Source organism: Rhinolophus sinicus, chromosome 14 (assembly GCF_057876585.1).
Source record: "Rhinolophus sinicus isolate RSI-liver-muscle chromosome 14, RSI-T2T, whole genome shotgun sequence".
NCBI lineage: Eukaryota > Metazoa > Chordata > Mammalia > Chiroptera > Rhinolophidae > Rhinolophus > Rhinolophus sinicus.
The window spans coordinates 152433191-152447897 of record NC_142514.1 but is presented as its reverse complement, the minus strand read 5'-3'; positions in this window follow the sequence as shown (position 1 = coordinate 152447897).

Below are 14707 nucleotides of genomic sequence, written 5' to 3'. Positions count from 1 at the left end.
GAGCATCCCTCGTGCCCTATTTTAAAGTTCCTTGAGTAGTGGGCAAGAGCAGGAATTGTGGAGTTCAAATCTACCCTTATTAACTCTGACCTTGGGCGAGTCACAAAGCCTCCCTAAGCCTCGGTTTCCTCCTCTGCAAAATGGAATAATGGTACCTGCCTTCCACGGGTGATTGTGAGGATTGAATGTCATCCTGAAGCACTAGACCAATGGTCACTGTGCTGGTTTGCCCTCATGTATGATCCTTATTGTGAACAGCAGGGCTCCAGGTCATTCTACCACATTTAAACCCTGTCTTCTTTCCCTGACTCGGCAGGATAAACAGATTTGGGGTCATCTCCTATCTCCCTGCCCCCCAACATCTCTTTGCCATTTTAGACAGTTGCCTGCAGCAAGTCCCAGGGCTTTTGAAGTTGGGGTTCGTTCGCAAGGCTGTGTCACTTCCAGGCTGCCTCGCTGAATTCTCCAGGGGCTGAGGACAGGCAAATTCTCTTGTGGCCTCCCCCTGCAGCCCGCGGCCATCCACCCCTCCATCAGATCAACCTGTGCACTCCCCTTTGATGTCAATTCCCAAACTGGAGCCACCTGCCCTGCTCTGAGGACCTGGGCTTTGAAGTTGGCTTATAAACTGCGCTTTCAGGAGGAAAGTTGTCTGTTGTGCCTCAGAGCACGGCTGGGCCCTGAAAAGGCATGCGGAGTGCCGCGAACACCTGATAAATAATTCTTTCTGGGCCCAGGAAAGATTCGTTCCATTTAAAGGAGAGGAAAATTCCCTTGACCTTTTCATTGAAGTTCTGGGGGTGGGGGGTGGATAGAGAGGGTTTTCACATCTTCTCACGGCAGTGATGGGGCAGGCAGCTTGTCTCCGAGAGCCGAGCTCCAGTGACGGCTCCTAAAGGGCTCCTATCCCTGACTCCTGACCCCAAGGCCTCAGCCTGCCCCACTCCCCCTCACACTTGCCTCTTGCAGTGACCGTAAGAGAAGACTGGGCCCTCTCCCTGGAAGTGAGGTCTCAGCCTGCTCCAGGCCAAACACTGCTGCAAACAGCAGGCCTTCCGGGAGCCACAGGCCCGTTGCCTTCCTTTCTTTCCAGTTCCAGGGACCCTCAAGAAGTGAGGCAGATAGGATTTCCCACCTGAAGTAGTCCCGAATATGTAGTGCTCACATGCACTGAGCACGTACTTCCCGTCAGGCCCTCTGCTTTTGTGCATGGCTGGATAATAGGATGTGGGTTTGTGTGTAGTTTTGTGAAAGTTTTCTTTATGGCAAAATGTAGCAGAGAAGGTACACACAATAACAATGTACAGCTCAGTGAATGATCAGAAAACAAAACCCTGGTTCAGATTCCTGACATAAACTATGAGATAAATGTTTATTGCTTTAAGCTGTTAACTTTTGGGGTAATTTGTTACACAACAGATAATATACTCAAGGGAATTTTTTTTACCCCTTTTGATGTGTATGAAATAGGTTTATTAGCGTCTCCCTGATTATTAATGATATTGAGCATCTTTTCAAATGTTCATTGACCATTTGGATTTTCTTTTTTGTGTGAAGTACCTTTCAAGACTCTTGTCCTTATTCTATTGGCTTGTATATCTTTTTCTTGTAGATTTGTAGGGATTCTGGATCTAAGTCTATCTTAGCCCGAGTTATCCCTAGAAAGCAGCGCTGGAGGGAGGGACTTGAAGTGGTATTGCTTAGTAAGGACAAATCTGCATACCCACTGGGATAGTGGATGTCACCTGTGACTAGCTCACCTCGGTTATGAGGTTATGAGGTGCTACCACTGTGGTGGGGTTATATGGTGGGTGGTGAACTAGTTTGATGAGCTCCCAGACTTTTTTATTTTTAAACTAATGGTTGCTTGTCCTGTTGTATTTTTGGAGGGGGCGTCCCCGTCTCCTCTACCGAGCTCTGTTGGGATGGATGGGGCAGGGGAGCAAGTTCAAGATTTCATGGCCCCACTGTACTGTGTAAGGTGTCTCAGTTTTCTCTACCTGGCTCTGGCAGTTTGGGAGGGGCAACGGAGGGACGTGTGTGATCTTGCAGCTTCACCACCTGCCAGCAATGGCCCTCAGCACTTCTGTGCTGCTTTCTTTCCCGGGCTCTCGCAGGATGAGTGGGGCTATGGAGGCAAGTTCGTGATCTCCAAGCTCTGCACCCCTGCCTGCCAGCAACTGTCATGGGCACCACCATGCTCTCTGAAGCTTCCAGCTTTCTTTACCTGGCACTGTTGGGATGGGTGGGGCTGAGGAGGCAAGTTCAAGTCGGAGGCTCCACCCCCCTTCCATGATGGGTGTCGGCAGTGCTGTGTTGTTTTAAGTTTCTTAACCCCCTCTTCTGGGGTGGCTGCAATGAGGAGAGTGGGAGATGGCTTTTCTTGGGGAACCACTGCTTCTGCCCTTCTTACACTTCAGGCCCAAGTGTGAAGACAGCAGCTGGACTCCTCCCCACTGCTGTCCTCACTGGAGCGGCCGTGGACACCGGCCTGCATCTGCAGCAACTGTCCCTGTCCTTCCTGGCGACCCAGCTCCCCTGCTAGTTCCAATCTGCTCACCTTAAGACGTGCTGATGTGTGGATCTGTCAGGTGTGTTTCTGTGTTGAGCAAGGGGTCCTTTGTTGAGTTATAGTTGTCAGAATTTTAAGTGTAAGGGGAGAAACAAAGGAAACGTCTCACTCTGCCGTGATGCTGTTATTCACTTTTTTCCTTGTCTTGGGTTCACAGCACTTTTACTAATATGCTTAGATGTGATGTTTGTCTTTATCCAGTTTGGGATTTGTTGATCTCAAATCTGGGCACATGTCTTTATGTCAGTTTGGGAAGATTCTTATCCTTTCTCTCTTTAAAAATTGAATTTCCCCATTCAATCTTCTTTCTCTTGGGAATTCCAGTTATATGAATGCTAGCCCTTTTTACTCTATTTCCCACTCCTGGGAAACAATATCTCATTGTGCAAGAATCCATTACAACCAATGTGAGAAGTCTTTCTTTTACTGAAATGCTATTGCCACTCAAATTCTCCTGTACTCTGAAGCCGTGTCTGTATGTGCCACTAGAAGTGGCAAAACCCACAGGCCTTCATGGAATTTGGACAGAATCACCTTTGTTTCAAGGACATAGGGCAAAAGATGTGAACCTTCCTGGTCATAAGTTTAACTACTTAACATCATAGGCCGCACTGTGCCAGTTCTCTATGGTAGATTCCGAGTGACAGAGGTGCCCACATGCTTTGGTAAGGAAGTGTTTGTGATATGAGGGCCCTCTAATGCATGGGCCCCAAGGCTCTAGCCCTTCTTACCTGGATATAAAGGTAGGGTTTCTCCACAGGAACACGAGATTTTGGGGGCCAGTTAATTCTTTGTTGTGGAGGTCTGTCCTGTGCATTGTCAGGTGTTTAGCAGCATGCATGGCCTCTACCCATTACATACCAGTGGCACCTCCCAGTTGGGACAAACAAAAAGATCTCCAGACATGGCCCAATGTTCCCTGGTGAGAAAAATGCCTTATGGTTGAGAACCACTGATCTAAGGATAATATTCCAGACAAGAAAGACCCACATGTAAGTTCCACTTGGAACTTAATGCCAATAACCTGCTTTATAAAAGAAAGCACACCACCTGTTTGACTAGAGACACAGGTATGTTTCCCGTTGGCTTTGGTTGTTTGGAAGCTCAAATCTCAATTTCATGTTTCCTACATGAACTGAGAGCCTGTTTTCATGACCAATCTTATTCCTAACATAACAGTCCTTCAGGAAATGGCTTCACATCATTTGAAGATTGGCAGGCAAAATGTCTCCGTATAAAAGCCTTAGGAGGCAACATCTTGGTACCAGTAATGGCATAAGAGGCACCATTTTTAGTAGGTCAAGCCGGGCTCCTTGAAGCAGCTTTGAGGGCACTGAACAAGCTTTGAGTGTCAGCAGAAACAGCGAAGGCATTGTTTGGTAACTGCTGTTGGTACACCTGTGGGGAACATGGAGGAGGTATTCCTTTGGCTTTTCCCATGCCAGAAGTCATTGTGGAATGCTTTCTGAGTGGGAGAAAGGTTACTGTGAAAGGAGATAGTTTTAAGGGAGATCAATTTAGGAAGAAGTACAGTGAAACCCCCTTATCCACGGTTTCACTTTCTACAGTTTGTTTCCCACAGTCCACTGCAGTATGAAAATATTAAGTGGAAAATTCCAGAAATAATTCATAAGTTTTCAATGACATGCTGTTCTGAGTCGCATGATGAAATCTCAAGCCATACAGCTGTCCTGCCCAGGATGTGAATCATCCCTTTGTTCAGTGTATCCACTATCTGCCCGTTAGTCACTTACTAGCTTATCAGATCAACTGTCTCAGCACTGCAGTGCTTGTGTTTAAGTAACCCTTATAGTAGTAGCCTAACGCTATGTCACAATGCCTCCGTCATTCACCTCACTTCATCACGTAGGCATTGTATCCTCTCCCATCATCACAAGAAGGGTGAGTACAGTATATTTTGAAAGAGAGCCCACATTCACATATTATAGTATATTGTTATAATTGTTCTGTTTTATTATTAATCTGTTACTGTGCCTAATTTACAAGTTAAACTTTATAATAGGTATATATGTATAGGAAAAAACAATATATATACGGTTTGGTACTATCTGCAGTTTCAGGCTTCCACTGGGGGTCTTGGAATGCATCCCCCGCCAATACAGGGAGACTACAGTACATATAGATGTACAGGGTCAAGAAACTGATTCTGTTGAACCCCTTCATGTACCTCAGGAGTGTATATTTATTTGAAGACTACTGGATAATAATGTCAAGTGCTACTAACAGGCCAAGCAAAGAATGAACTGAAAAATTCCTACATTTTAGGAAAATGAGCATCACTGATTTGACGAAAGTAGTTTTCAGTGTGGTTGTATCAACGTTGAATAAGTCATATTGGATTGCATTGAGGAGGGAGGGATGGCAGTGTGGAAGTAGACAATAATAGAAACAAGTTATTAAAACTGGATGTGGAAGGTATGGAATTAGGATTACAGCTGTAGTATGTGGTATCTAGGAACAATTTTTACAAAGATGTGAAATAGTTTGGGGGCTTGGGGTACAAATGTTGACAGAAAAGCGTCAATAGATTGAGAGCGAGGTTGAAGACTCAAAAGAAGATAATCAACAGCACTAGGTTCATGAGAAGATGCAAAGGATTATCAGTAGCTGGCATTTGTTAACTATCGGTGTGCTGAAGCTTTTTACCTTTTTTCACCTAATTCTCACAATAACCATACAGCATGGAGTTTGAGAAGAGTTTTTAAATAATTAAGGGGAATGAATGGAAGAAGTCAACTACAGAAAACACTAAGGATAACATGTAGTGTCAAAGTCAGTTAACGTTAAATTTTAGTAATACTGATTTGTGCATTTGATGTTTTTCTCTAGAAATAATCTATAGAGGATTGGATACATCAAGGACTGGGATTTTCCAGGAAGGTAGGACATTGGGGAGGGTTATCTGGGATGCTGACAAGTGATAGTGATCAATTAAAAATCTAGACAGGGCTTAAGCAACAGGAGAAAACAGACTGATAATCTAATGTGTGTAAAGGAATAGAGCTATTATGGTCGAGGTGAATTTCTAAATTTGTGATTTCAGAGGTAAAATTGTTTTTGGATATTGAAAGGTATCCAGGATGTGGTTGTCATGGAGACAAATGGAACTAACACGCTGTATGTAAATGGTCATTGATGTCAACCAGATAGTTGAAATCTACTTGATGAAAATTTGCTCAGTGTGACCTTTCTGCTGTCAAATTGTTTAATCAGAACAATCACTTCAAACTTTCTTTTGTACAGTAGTACCTTGGTTTTTGAACATCTCCATTGACGAACATTTCGGTTTACGAACACCATAAATTTTATGGATGTATGGTATTAGATAGTAAAATTCATGCTAAACTTGCAGTTTTAGGGGTTGATTTCAAAGGTCTGGAACGGATTAATCCATTTTGCATTACTTCCTATGGGGAAACCGTGCCTCGGTTTTTGAATGTTTCAGAACTCGAATGGTCTTCCAGAATAGATTACGTTAGAAAACCGAGGTACCCAGGTTTCAGTTCTCCAGGTTTAAAAAGAGAATACAAAATTGCAATCTGTGTTCCTGAATACTTATTCAATCAAAAGATGGTTATCCCTTCTCCTCAGCCCACTCCTCTCGCTCCCTCGCCAACTCTGGGCCCGTCTTGGTTGGGTGCAGGGCAGGTGGACAGCATGCTGAGCCTCCTCTATTTAAACCACCCCGCGGTAGCAGTAAATGCAACATCTTAGGTCTAGCCTTTTCTTTCAGCAGCTCAAACTTTCTGCTTGTAATCCATTATAACCTTATGGGACCACCACTGTAATGTGGTCCACTGTTGACCAAAACATTGTGAAGCAGCACATGACTGTATAAGGTTTTTAAAAGAAAAAAAAGTGTAACATAATGAGGGGGGTCTAAGATAGCAGTGTAGGAGGACACTGAACTTGCTGCCACCCAAGAACACACCGAACGTACACCTATACTTAGAACAATTCCTCTGAGAGACAACTGGGGGCCAATGAAAAGCTTCTGCAAAACAAACAAGAGTGGCCACATAGAGAAGGTTGGAGAACTGCAAGAGCTCTTGAGAAGCTGAGAACTCTTCAAGACCAGAGGAACCGGTGAGCACCATTGTTTACATTTCCCCTGCACTTGGATAGCAGGTGGGAGCCCTATCCAGGTGCACTGGCCAACTTGCAGGGCCAGTCACTGTATTGCATTCCCAGGCACCCCTCCCGGAGCTAACTCCAGCAGTAACAGGAGGGCACCATAGCCAATGCACACAGGGCCCCTCCACTTGGCCATTGATCTGGCAGGTATAACAGGCGCTGCTGCACACACCCACTGGGCTGTATGCACACACAGGACTGCCCATACAGAGAAAGCGCGGATCTAGTAGGGCACTGTTGCGTGCACACACAAGGCTGCCTCACTCACAGCCGGCTCTGGCAACAGACAAGGCAACAAGGGAAACTGCACGCACACTGGGCAGCCCAGATCAGGAGGGCAAGGAAGTGCACACACACGTCAGACTGCCCCGTCCCCAATCTCTTCGGCCCATGCACAGCCTGAACAACTGGGAGTTACTGCATATGCGTGTACACTAGGCGGCCCTGCCTGTAACTTGTTCCTTCTGGCCAGCAGCACTGCATGCACCCGCCCCAACTTCAACCAGCCTGCCAAAACCAGCTGGCACAGTCGACACAAAGCTACTTCTACACAGGACCACTTTTTCAAGATTAGGAAAGAAATATTTCATCTAACTTATAGGTACAAACACAGAAAGTCAAAACAGGAAGACAGAAGACTATGCCCCAAATGAAGGAACAAGAAAACACCTTGGACAAAAACTCTTAACGTAATGGAGATAAGTAATTTTCCTTATAAAGAATTCAAAGAAATGGTCATAAGGAAGCTCCACAAACTTGAGAATAGAAAAGAAGAACTCAGAACTTCAACAAAGAGTTAGAAAATATAATAATCAACCAGAGGGGATAAATACAGTAACAGAAATGAAAATTAGAAAGAATTGACAATGGATTAGTTAATACAGAAGAACAGATGAGCTACCTAGAAGATAGGACAGTGGAAATCATCCAAATAGAACAGCAAAATGAAAAAATAATTTTAATAAATAATAATACAAGGGACCGCTGGGACAACATCAAGTGCTTTAACATTCCACATGTGGGGATCCCAGAAGGGGCAGGAAGTGTATTTGAAGAAATAATGGCTGAAAATTTTCATAATCTGGGGAAGGAAACAGACATCCAGGTCTAGGAAGCACAGAGAGATCCAAACAAGATGAATCCAAAGAGGACTACCACACCAAGACATATTGTAATTAAAGTGGCAAAAGTAAGATAAAGAGACAATCTTGTAGGCACTGAGAGGGAAGCAAAAAGTCATATATGAAGAAATCCCACTAAGGCTATCAGCTGATTTCTCATCAGCCACTCTATGGGCCAGAAAGAAGTGGCAATAAGTATTTAAAGTGCTAAAAGAAATGAATCTACAATCTAAGATACTATAGCAGGCAAGGTTATCATTTAGAATTTAAGGATGAGTTTCCCAGAAAACCAAAAACAAAAGTAGTTCACTTCTAAACTTGTTTTATAAGAAATGTTGAAGGGGCTTCTCTCTGCAGAAAAGACCATACTCAGAAATAAAATCCAGGATAGAAAAAAATCTTGCTGGTAAAAGCAAATATATAATAAAAACAGTGAATCAACAATTTAAAAACCCAATATGGAGGTTAAAAGACAAAAGTAGCAAAATTAACTATAATTACAATAACCAGTCAGGGGATATACAAAACAAAATTATGAAATATGACATCAAAAGCATAAAATGCAGAGGGGGGAGTAAAAATGTTGTGGTGTTAGAATGTATTTGACTTTAAATGTCTATTTGCCTAAAATAGACTGCTATACAGATGAACATGTATGAACCTAATGGTAACCAAAAAACCTATAAAAAACAAAGAGAAATGAACCCCAACAAAACATTAAAGACAACTAGCAAACCAAAAGGAAATAAATCAAGAGGAAAAAGGGAACAGAGAATACAAAAACCACCAAAAACAATGAACACAATGGCAATAAGCAGATACCTATCAAAAATTACAGGACTTGGGGCCGGCCCGGTGGCTCAGGCGGTTAGAGCTCCAAACTCCTAACTCCAAAGGCTGCCGGTTCGATTCCCACATGGGCCAGTGGGCTCTCAACCACAAGGTTGCCAGTTCAATTCCTCGACTCCCGCAAGGGATGGTGGGCAGCACCCCCTGCAACTAAAATTGAACACGGCACCTTGAGCTGAGCTGCCGCTGAGCTCCCAGATGGCTCAGTTGGTTGGAGCGCATCCTCTCAACCACAAGGTTGCCGGTTCGACTTCCGCAAGGAATGGTGGGCTGTGCCCCCTGCAACTAGCAATGGCAACTGGACCTGAAGCTGAGCTGCGCCCTCCACAACTAAGATTGAAAGGACAACAACTTGACTTGGAAAAAAGGCCTGGAAGTACACACTGTTCCCTAATAAAGTCCTGTTCCCCTTCCCCAATAAAATCTTAAAAAAAAAAAAAAAAAAATTACAGGACTTCCAGATGGCAGAGTACATAAACTCTGTGCTCATCTCCTCTCAAGACCACATCAAAATCATCACCTAATTATAGAACAATCATTGAGAACCACCTTAAGACTGGCTGAACAGATTCCTATCAGGATAAAAAGAAGCCATGCGGAGACTGGTGGTAGGGACGGAACAGGCAAATCCCACCCTCCTGGTGTGGTGATTAAGAATTGTGAGGGACATCCTGGCTGTGGAGGTGCCCTTCAAGGAGTGAGGGGTCCAAGCTCCACACTGGGCTCCCCAATCTGGGGCATCAGTGTTGGGAAGGAGTCCCCATAACATCTAGCTGCATAAACCAGTCCAAGAAAAACAAAGGGCTGCTAGAGACTGAAGTGGTTCTCTTAAAGGGACCATGCACAGGTTCACTCGCTCACAAACCCACTCATTCTAAACTCCAGTGCAAGGACAGCTGATTGAAAGCACCAGGGACATACAAGAGGAAGTAAATTGACTAACTTTATCGTGAGAGCTGCAGGGGCAGGGGTTGGTGCCACTCTCCACTCTCCCCAGGGATGGAAGCACTGGCAGGCGCCAAATCTGAGCTCTTCATTCACCTGGCTGACACTGGCTAATCACCCGCCCTGGTGTTTCCCCAAGACCCCGCCCCACCCAACTTGCATGCCTGGCTGGAGTCTCTTCCAAGGGCTCCTCCACACAGTGGTCTCCCTCATCTTGTATTGCGGATTTCTCCCAAATCTCTCAAAGGTCCAGAAACCCCAAATAAGCAGCAGCCAGCCTTAGGGTGCCTTGTAGCTAAGGTGACCCCAGGCTGACCACAAATGGCAACCAGTCTCAACTTGCACCATAACTCCCGTCAGCTGGCCCCAAGCCTGGCATAGCGGTAGCCAGTCTTGGACTGGAATATAGCATCAACTAAATGACCACAAGCCTGGCACAAGTGGCAACTAGCCTCAGATCACATCAAGGTGCCCAACAAAGCATCCCAAGCACAGCACAGGTGGCAATCAACTGCGTATCACTTTGTATCTCCTACCAAAAGGAACTAAGTCAGGCACAAGCAGTGGCTGGTCTTGCCTGTACCAAAGCCCCTTCCAAAAACAGCCAGTGAACGGTTTCAGACCACACCAAAGAACCACCCGACCAGCTCCACAAACAGCTGGCACCAGAGACCCATTAAAGCGACTCCCACTCCACGGGGTCAGCCTCCACACAACAGTCCATCCTTACAGCCGGACAGCCTGAGGGTCAACCCCCTCCCAGTGATGTGCCAACAGTAATCAAGGCTCAACTAAAACAGGAGGGTACACCCAAACCATACAGGGGACACCCCTGGAACACCCAGCTCAAGTGACGACGGAGACTGCACCACTGGGCCCTACAAGACACCTTCTACATAAGGTCAGTCTGTCAAGGCAGATATGGAGTAGATTTACCTAATACATAAAAATAAACACAGGGAGTCAGCAAAATGAAACAAAGAAACATGTCCCAAATGAAAAGACAGGACAAAACTCCATAAAAAGTACTAAAGAAGTGGAGATAAGCAATCTACCAGAGTTCAAAACACTGGTAATAAGGATGCTCAATGAACTTAGAGGAAGAATAGGTGAATTCAGTGAGAACTTTAGCAAAGAAAAAAAAAAACACAAAAAAGGAGACAGAAAACAGGTAAGAACTAGTTAGAAATGAAGGTTACAATAACTGAAAGAACATGTAAGAGGTAATTAACAGATTAAACAGAAAATCACATCAGTAATCTGGAAGACAAGGTAGCAGAAAACACCCAACTGGAACAGAAAAAAAAAAAAAAAGAGAAAAAAATGAAGATAGTTTAAGGGGCCTCTGTGACAAGTGTACCAACATTTGCATCATGAGGGTACCAGATGAAGAGAGAGCAAGGGATTGAAAACCCATTTGAAGAAACAATGGCTGAAAACTTCCCTAACCTGGTGAAAGAAAAAGACATGTTAAGTCTAGAGAGTCCCCAACAAAATGAACCAAAAGAGGCCCACACCAAGACACATCATAATTAAAATGTCAAAAGTTAAAGACAGAGAGAGAATCTTAAAGCTGCAAGAGAAAAGCAGTTAGCCACATACAAGAGAGCTTCCATAAAACTACCAGCTAATTTCTCAACAGAAATTTTGCAGACCAGAAGGGACTGGCAGGAAATATTTAAAGTGATGAAAAGGCAAGGACTTACAATCAAGATTACTCTAGCCAGCAAAGCTATCATTTAGCATAGAAGGACAGATAGAGCTTCCCCGAAAAAAACAAACAAACAAACAAACTAAAGGAGCCCACCACCACTAAACCAGTATTACAAGAAATGTTAAAGGGACCTTCGGGGGGTGGGGGGTGGGGGGGTGGGGGGTGGGAGATGAGGGTAAGGGGGATCAAATATATGGTGATGGAAGGAGAACTGACTCTGGGTGATGAACACACAATGGGATTTATAGATGATGTAATACAGAATTGTACACCTGAAATCTATGTAATTTTACTAACAATTGTCACCCCAATAAATTTAATAAAATAAAAAAAACAAATAAAATGAAATAATAAAAAAAAGGGACACCTTTAAAAAGAAAAGATCAATATGAAGAAAATATAGAGAAGAAAAAAATTCTGACAAAGGCAAAAACAGTAAAAGTAGTGCATCAACCAACTATATAGCTAGCACAAAAGTTAAAAGACAAAAGTAGGAAGATCATGTGTAACTGCAACATGAGATACAGAGAAACATACACAAGAGGTAAAAAAACAAAACAAACTTGGGTTGTGTGTAAAACTTGTCATGATTTTAGAATATGTTTGAACTTACGTTACCATCAACTTAAGACAGACTGCTATAAATATGGTTGGTGTATGAAGCACATGGTAACTGCAAACCAAAAGTCTATAAAAGACAAGAAATACACAGAAAAGAACCAAACATCATACTATAGAAAGTCATCAACATAAAAGAGAGCAAGAGAAGAAACAGAGAACTACAAAAACAAACAAAAAACAATAAAAAGACAGTAACTACATACCTATCAATAATTACTTTAAATGGAACTTAAAGAGAAAGGATCATGAAACAATACTATGAACAACTATGTACAAAGAAATTGGACAACCTAGGAAAAAAAGGACAAACTTTTAGAAACAAGACTGAACCAGGAAGAAACAGAAAATCTAAACAGACCCATTACCAGCCATGAAATTAAAGCAGTGATCAAAAAACAAAAGCCTTCACAGGTGAATTCCACCAAACATTTAAAGAACACCTATCCTTCTCAAAATATTTTAAAAAATTGAAGAGGAACGAAGGCTTCCAAACTCATTCTATAAGGCCAGCATTATTCTGATATAAAAACCAGACAGATATTACAAAAAAACCCACAAAAAAACAGGCCAATATCTGTGATGAAATAGATGTAAAAATTCTCAAAATACTAGCAAACCAAATTCAACGATACATTAAAAAGATTACACACTGTGATCGAGTGGGATTTGTAACAGGAATGTAGGAATGGTTCAATATCCACAAAACAATATGATACATGACATTAATAAATTAAGGGATGAAAATCATTATGATCATCTCAACTGATGTAGAAAAAGCATTTGATAAAATTCAACATCCATTTATGACAAAAACTTTCAACACGGGGATAGAAGGAAATAACCTCAAAATGATCAAGGCTATATAGGACAAGCCAACAGCTAATATACTCAATAGTGAAAAGCTGAAAGCTTTTTCTTAGATCAGGAAGACAAGAATGCCACCTCTCATCAATGTTATTAAATATAATAAGTCCTAGCCACAGCAGACAAGAAAAATAAAAACCAATCAAATCGGAAAGAACTGTCACTATTCAGAGACGACATGACATAAACTCCTAAAGAATCCACCAAAAAAAAACAACAATCAATAGATGAATTCATCTAAGTAGTAGGATACAAAATATACAGAAATCCATTTTTAAACACTAATAATGATCAGGAGAAATTAAGAAAACAATCCCATTTACAACTGTATCGAAAAGAATAAAATACCTAGGAATACGTTTAACCTAGGAGGTGAAAGATCTATTCAGACACTGAAGACATTGAAGAGGACACAAATAAATGGAAGGATATACCGACATAATGGATTGGAAAGATTAATATGAAAATATCCATACTACCCAATCTATAAATTCAATGCAATCCCTATCAAAATATCATGGCATTCTCCTCAGAACTAGAAAAAAACAATCCTAAAATTTATGTGGAACCAATAGACTACAAACAGCTAAGGACATCTTGAGAAATAAGAACAGTTCAACATAGTACACTCTCCGATTTCAAAAAGCTATAATAAAGCAGTATGGGTGGGAACAGAAACATAGGTCAATGGAACAGATTAGAGCCCAGAAATAAACCCTCATTTTTATGGTCAATTAATCTATGAATAACAAAGCAAGAATATGTAATGGAGAAATGACAGTGTCTTCAACAAGTGGTGTTGGGAAAACTGGACAGGTACATGCAAAAAATGAAACTGGACCACTCTCTTATACCCAAATAAACTCAAAATGGATTAGACTTAAATGTAAGACCTGAAAACATAAAACTCTTAGAGAAACACATAGGTAGTAAACTATTTGACATCAGTCTTAGTAGTATCTTTTCATATATGTCCCTTTGCGCAAGGGAAACAAAAGGGAAGATAAACAAATGAGACTACAAACTAAAATGCTTCTGTAGTGACGAAAACCATCAACAAAAGAAAAAGACAACCTACTTAATGGGAGAAGACATTCGTCAATGATACATCTAGTAAGGGGCGGATATCCAAAACGTGTAAGGAACTCATACAATTCAATAACAAAATAACTTGATTAAAAAAAAAAAAATGGGTGGAGGATGTGAAGAGACATTTCTCCAAAGACGTACAGATGGCCAACAGACATATGAAAAGATGCTCAATATCACTCATCAGGGAAATACAAATCAAAACCACAATGAGATACTACCTCACACTAGTAAGAATGGCTGTTATCAGAAAGTCAACAAATAAGTTGGCAAGAATGTGGAGAAAAGGGAACCCTCGTGCACTGTTGGTGGGACTACATGGTGTAGCCACTGTAAAAACAGTATGGAGATTTCTCAAAAAAACTAAAAATAGAACCACCATACAACCCAGCAATTCCGTTTGTGTATCTGAAGAAAACGAAAACACTAATTTGAAAAGAAATATGCACTCCTAGGTTCACTGCAACATTATTTACAACAGCAAAGACAGGTAAACAATCTAGGTGTCCATCAATCGATGAGTGGATGAAGATGTGTATGTATGTACACACTCATTACTTGTCAATAAAAAAGAATGAAATCCTGCCACTAGTGACATGTATGGAACTAGAGGATATTAAGTGAAATAAGTCAGACAAGTATCACGTGATTTCACTTATATGTTGAATTTAAAAAAAATCAAATGAAAAAAACAAAGACAGAAACAAAGAACGGCTGATTGCCAGAGGGGCGTGGAGGGATGGGTGAAAAAGGTGAGAGGAACATAGTCAATAACTG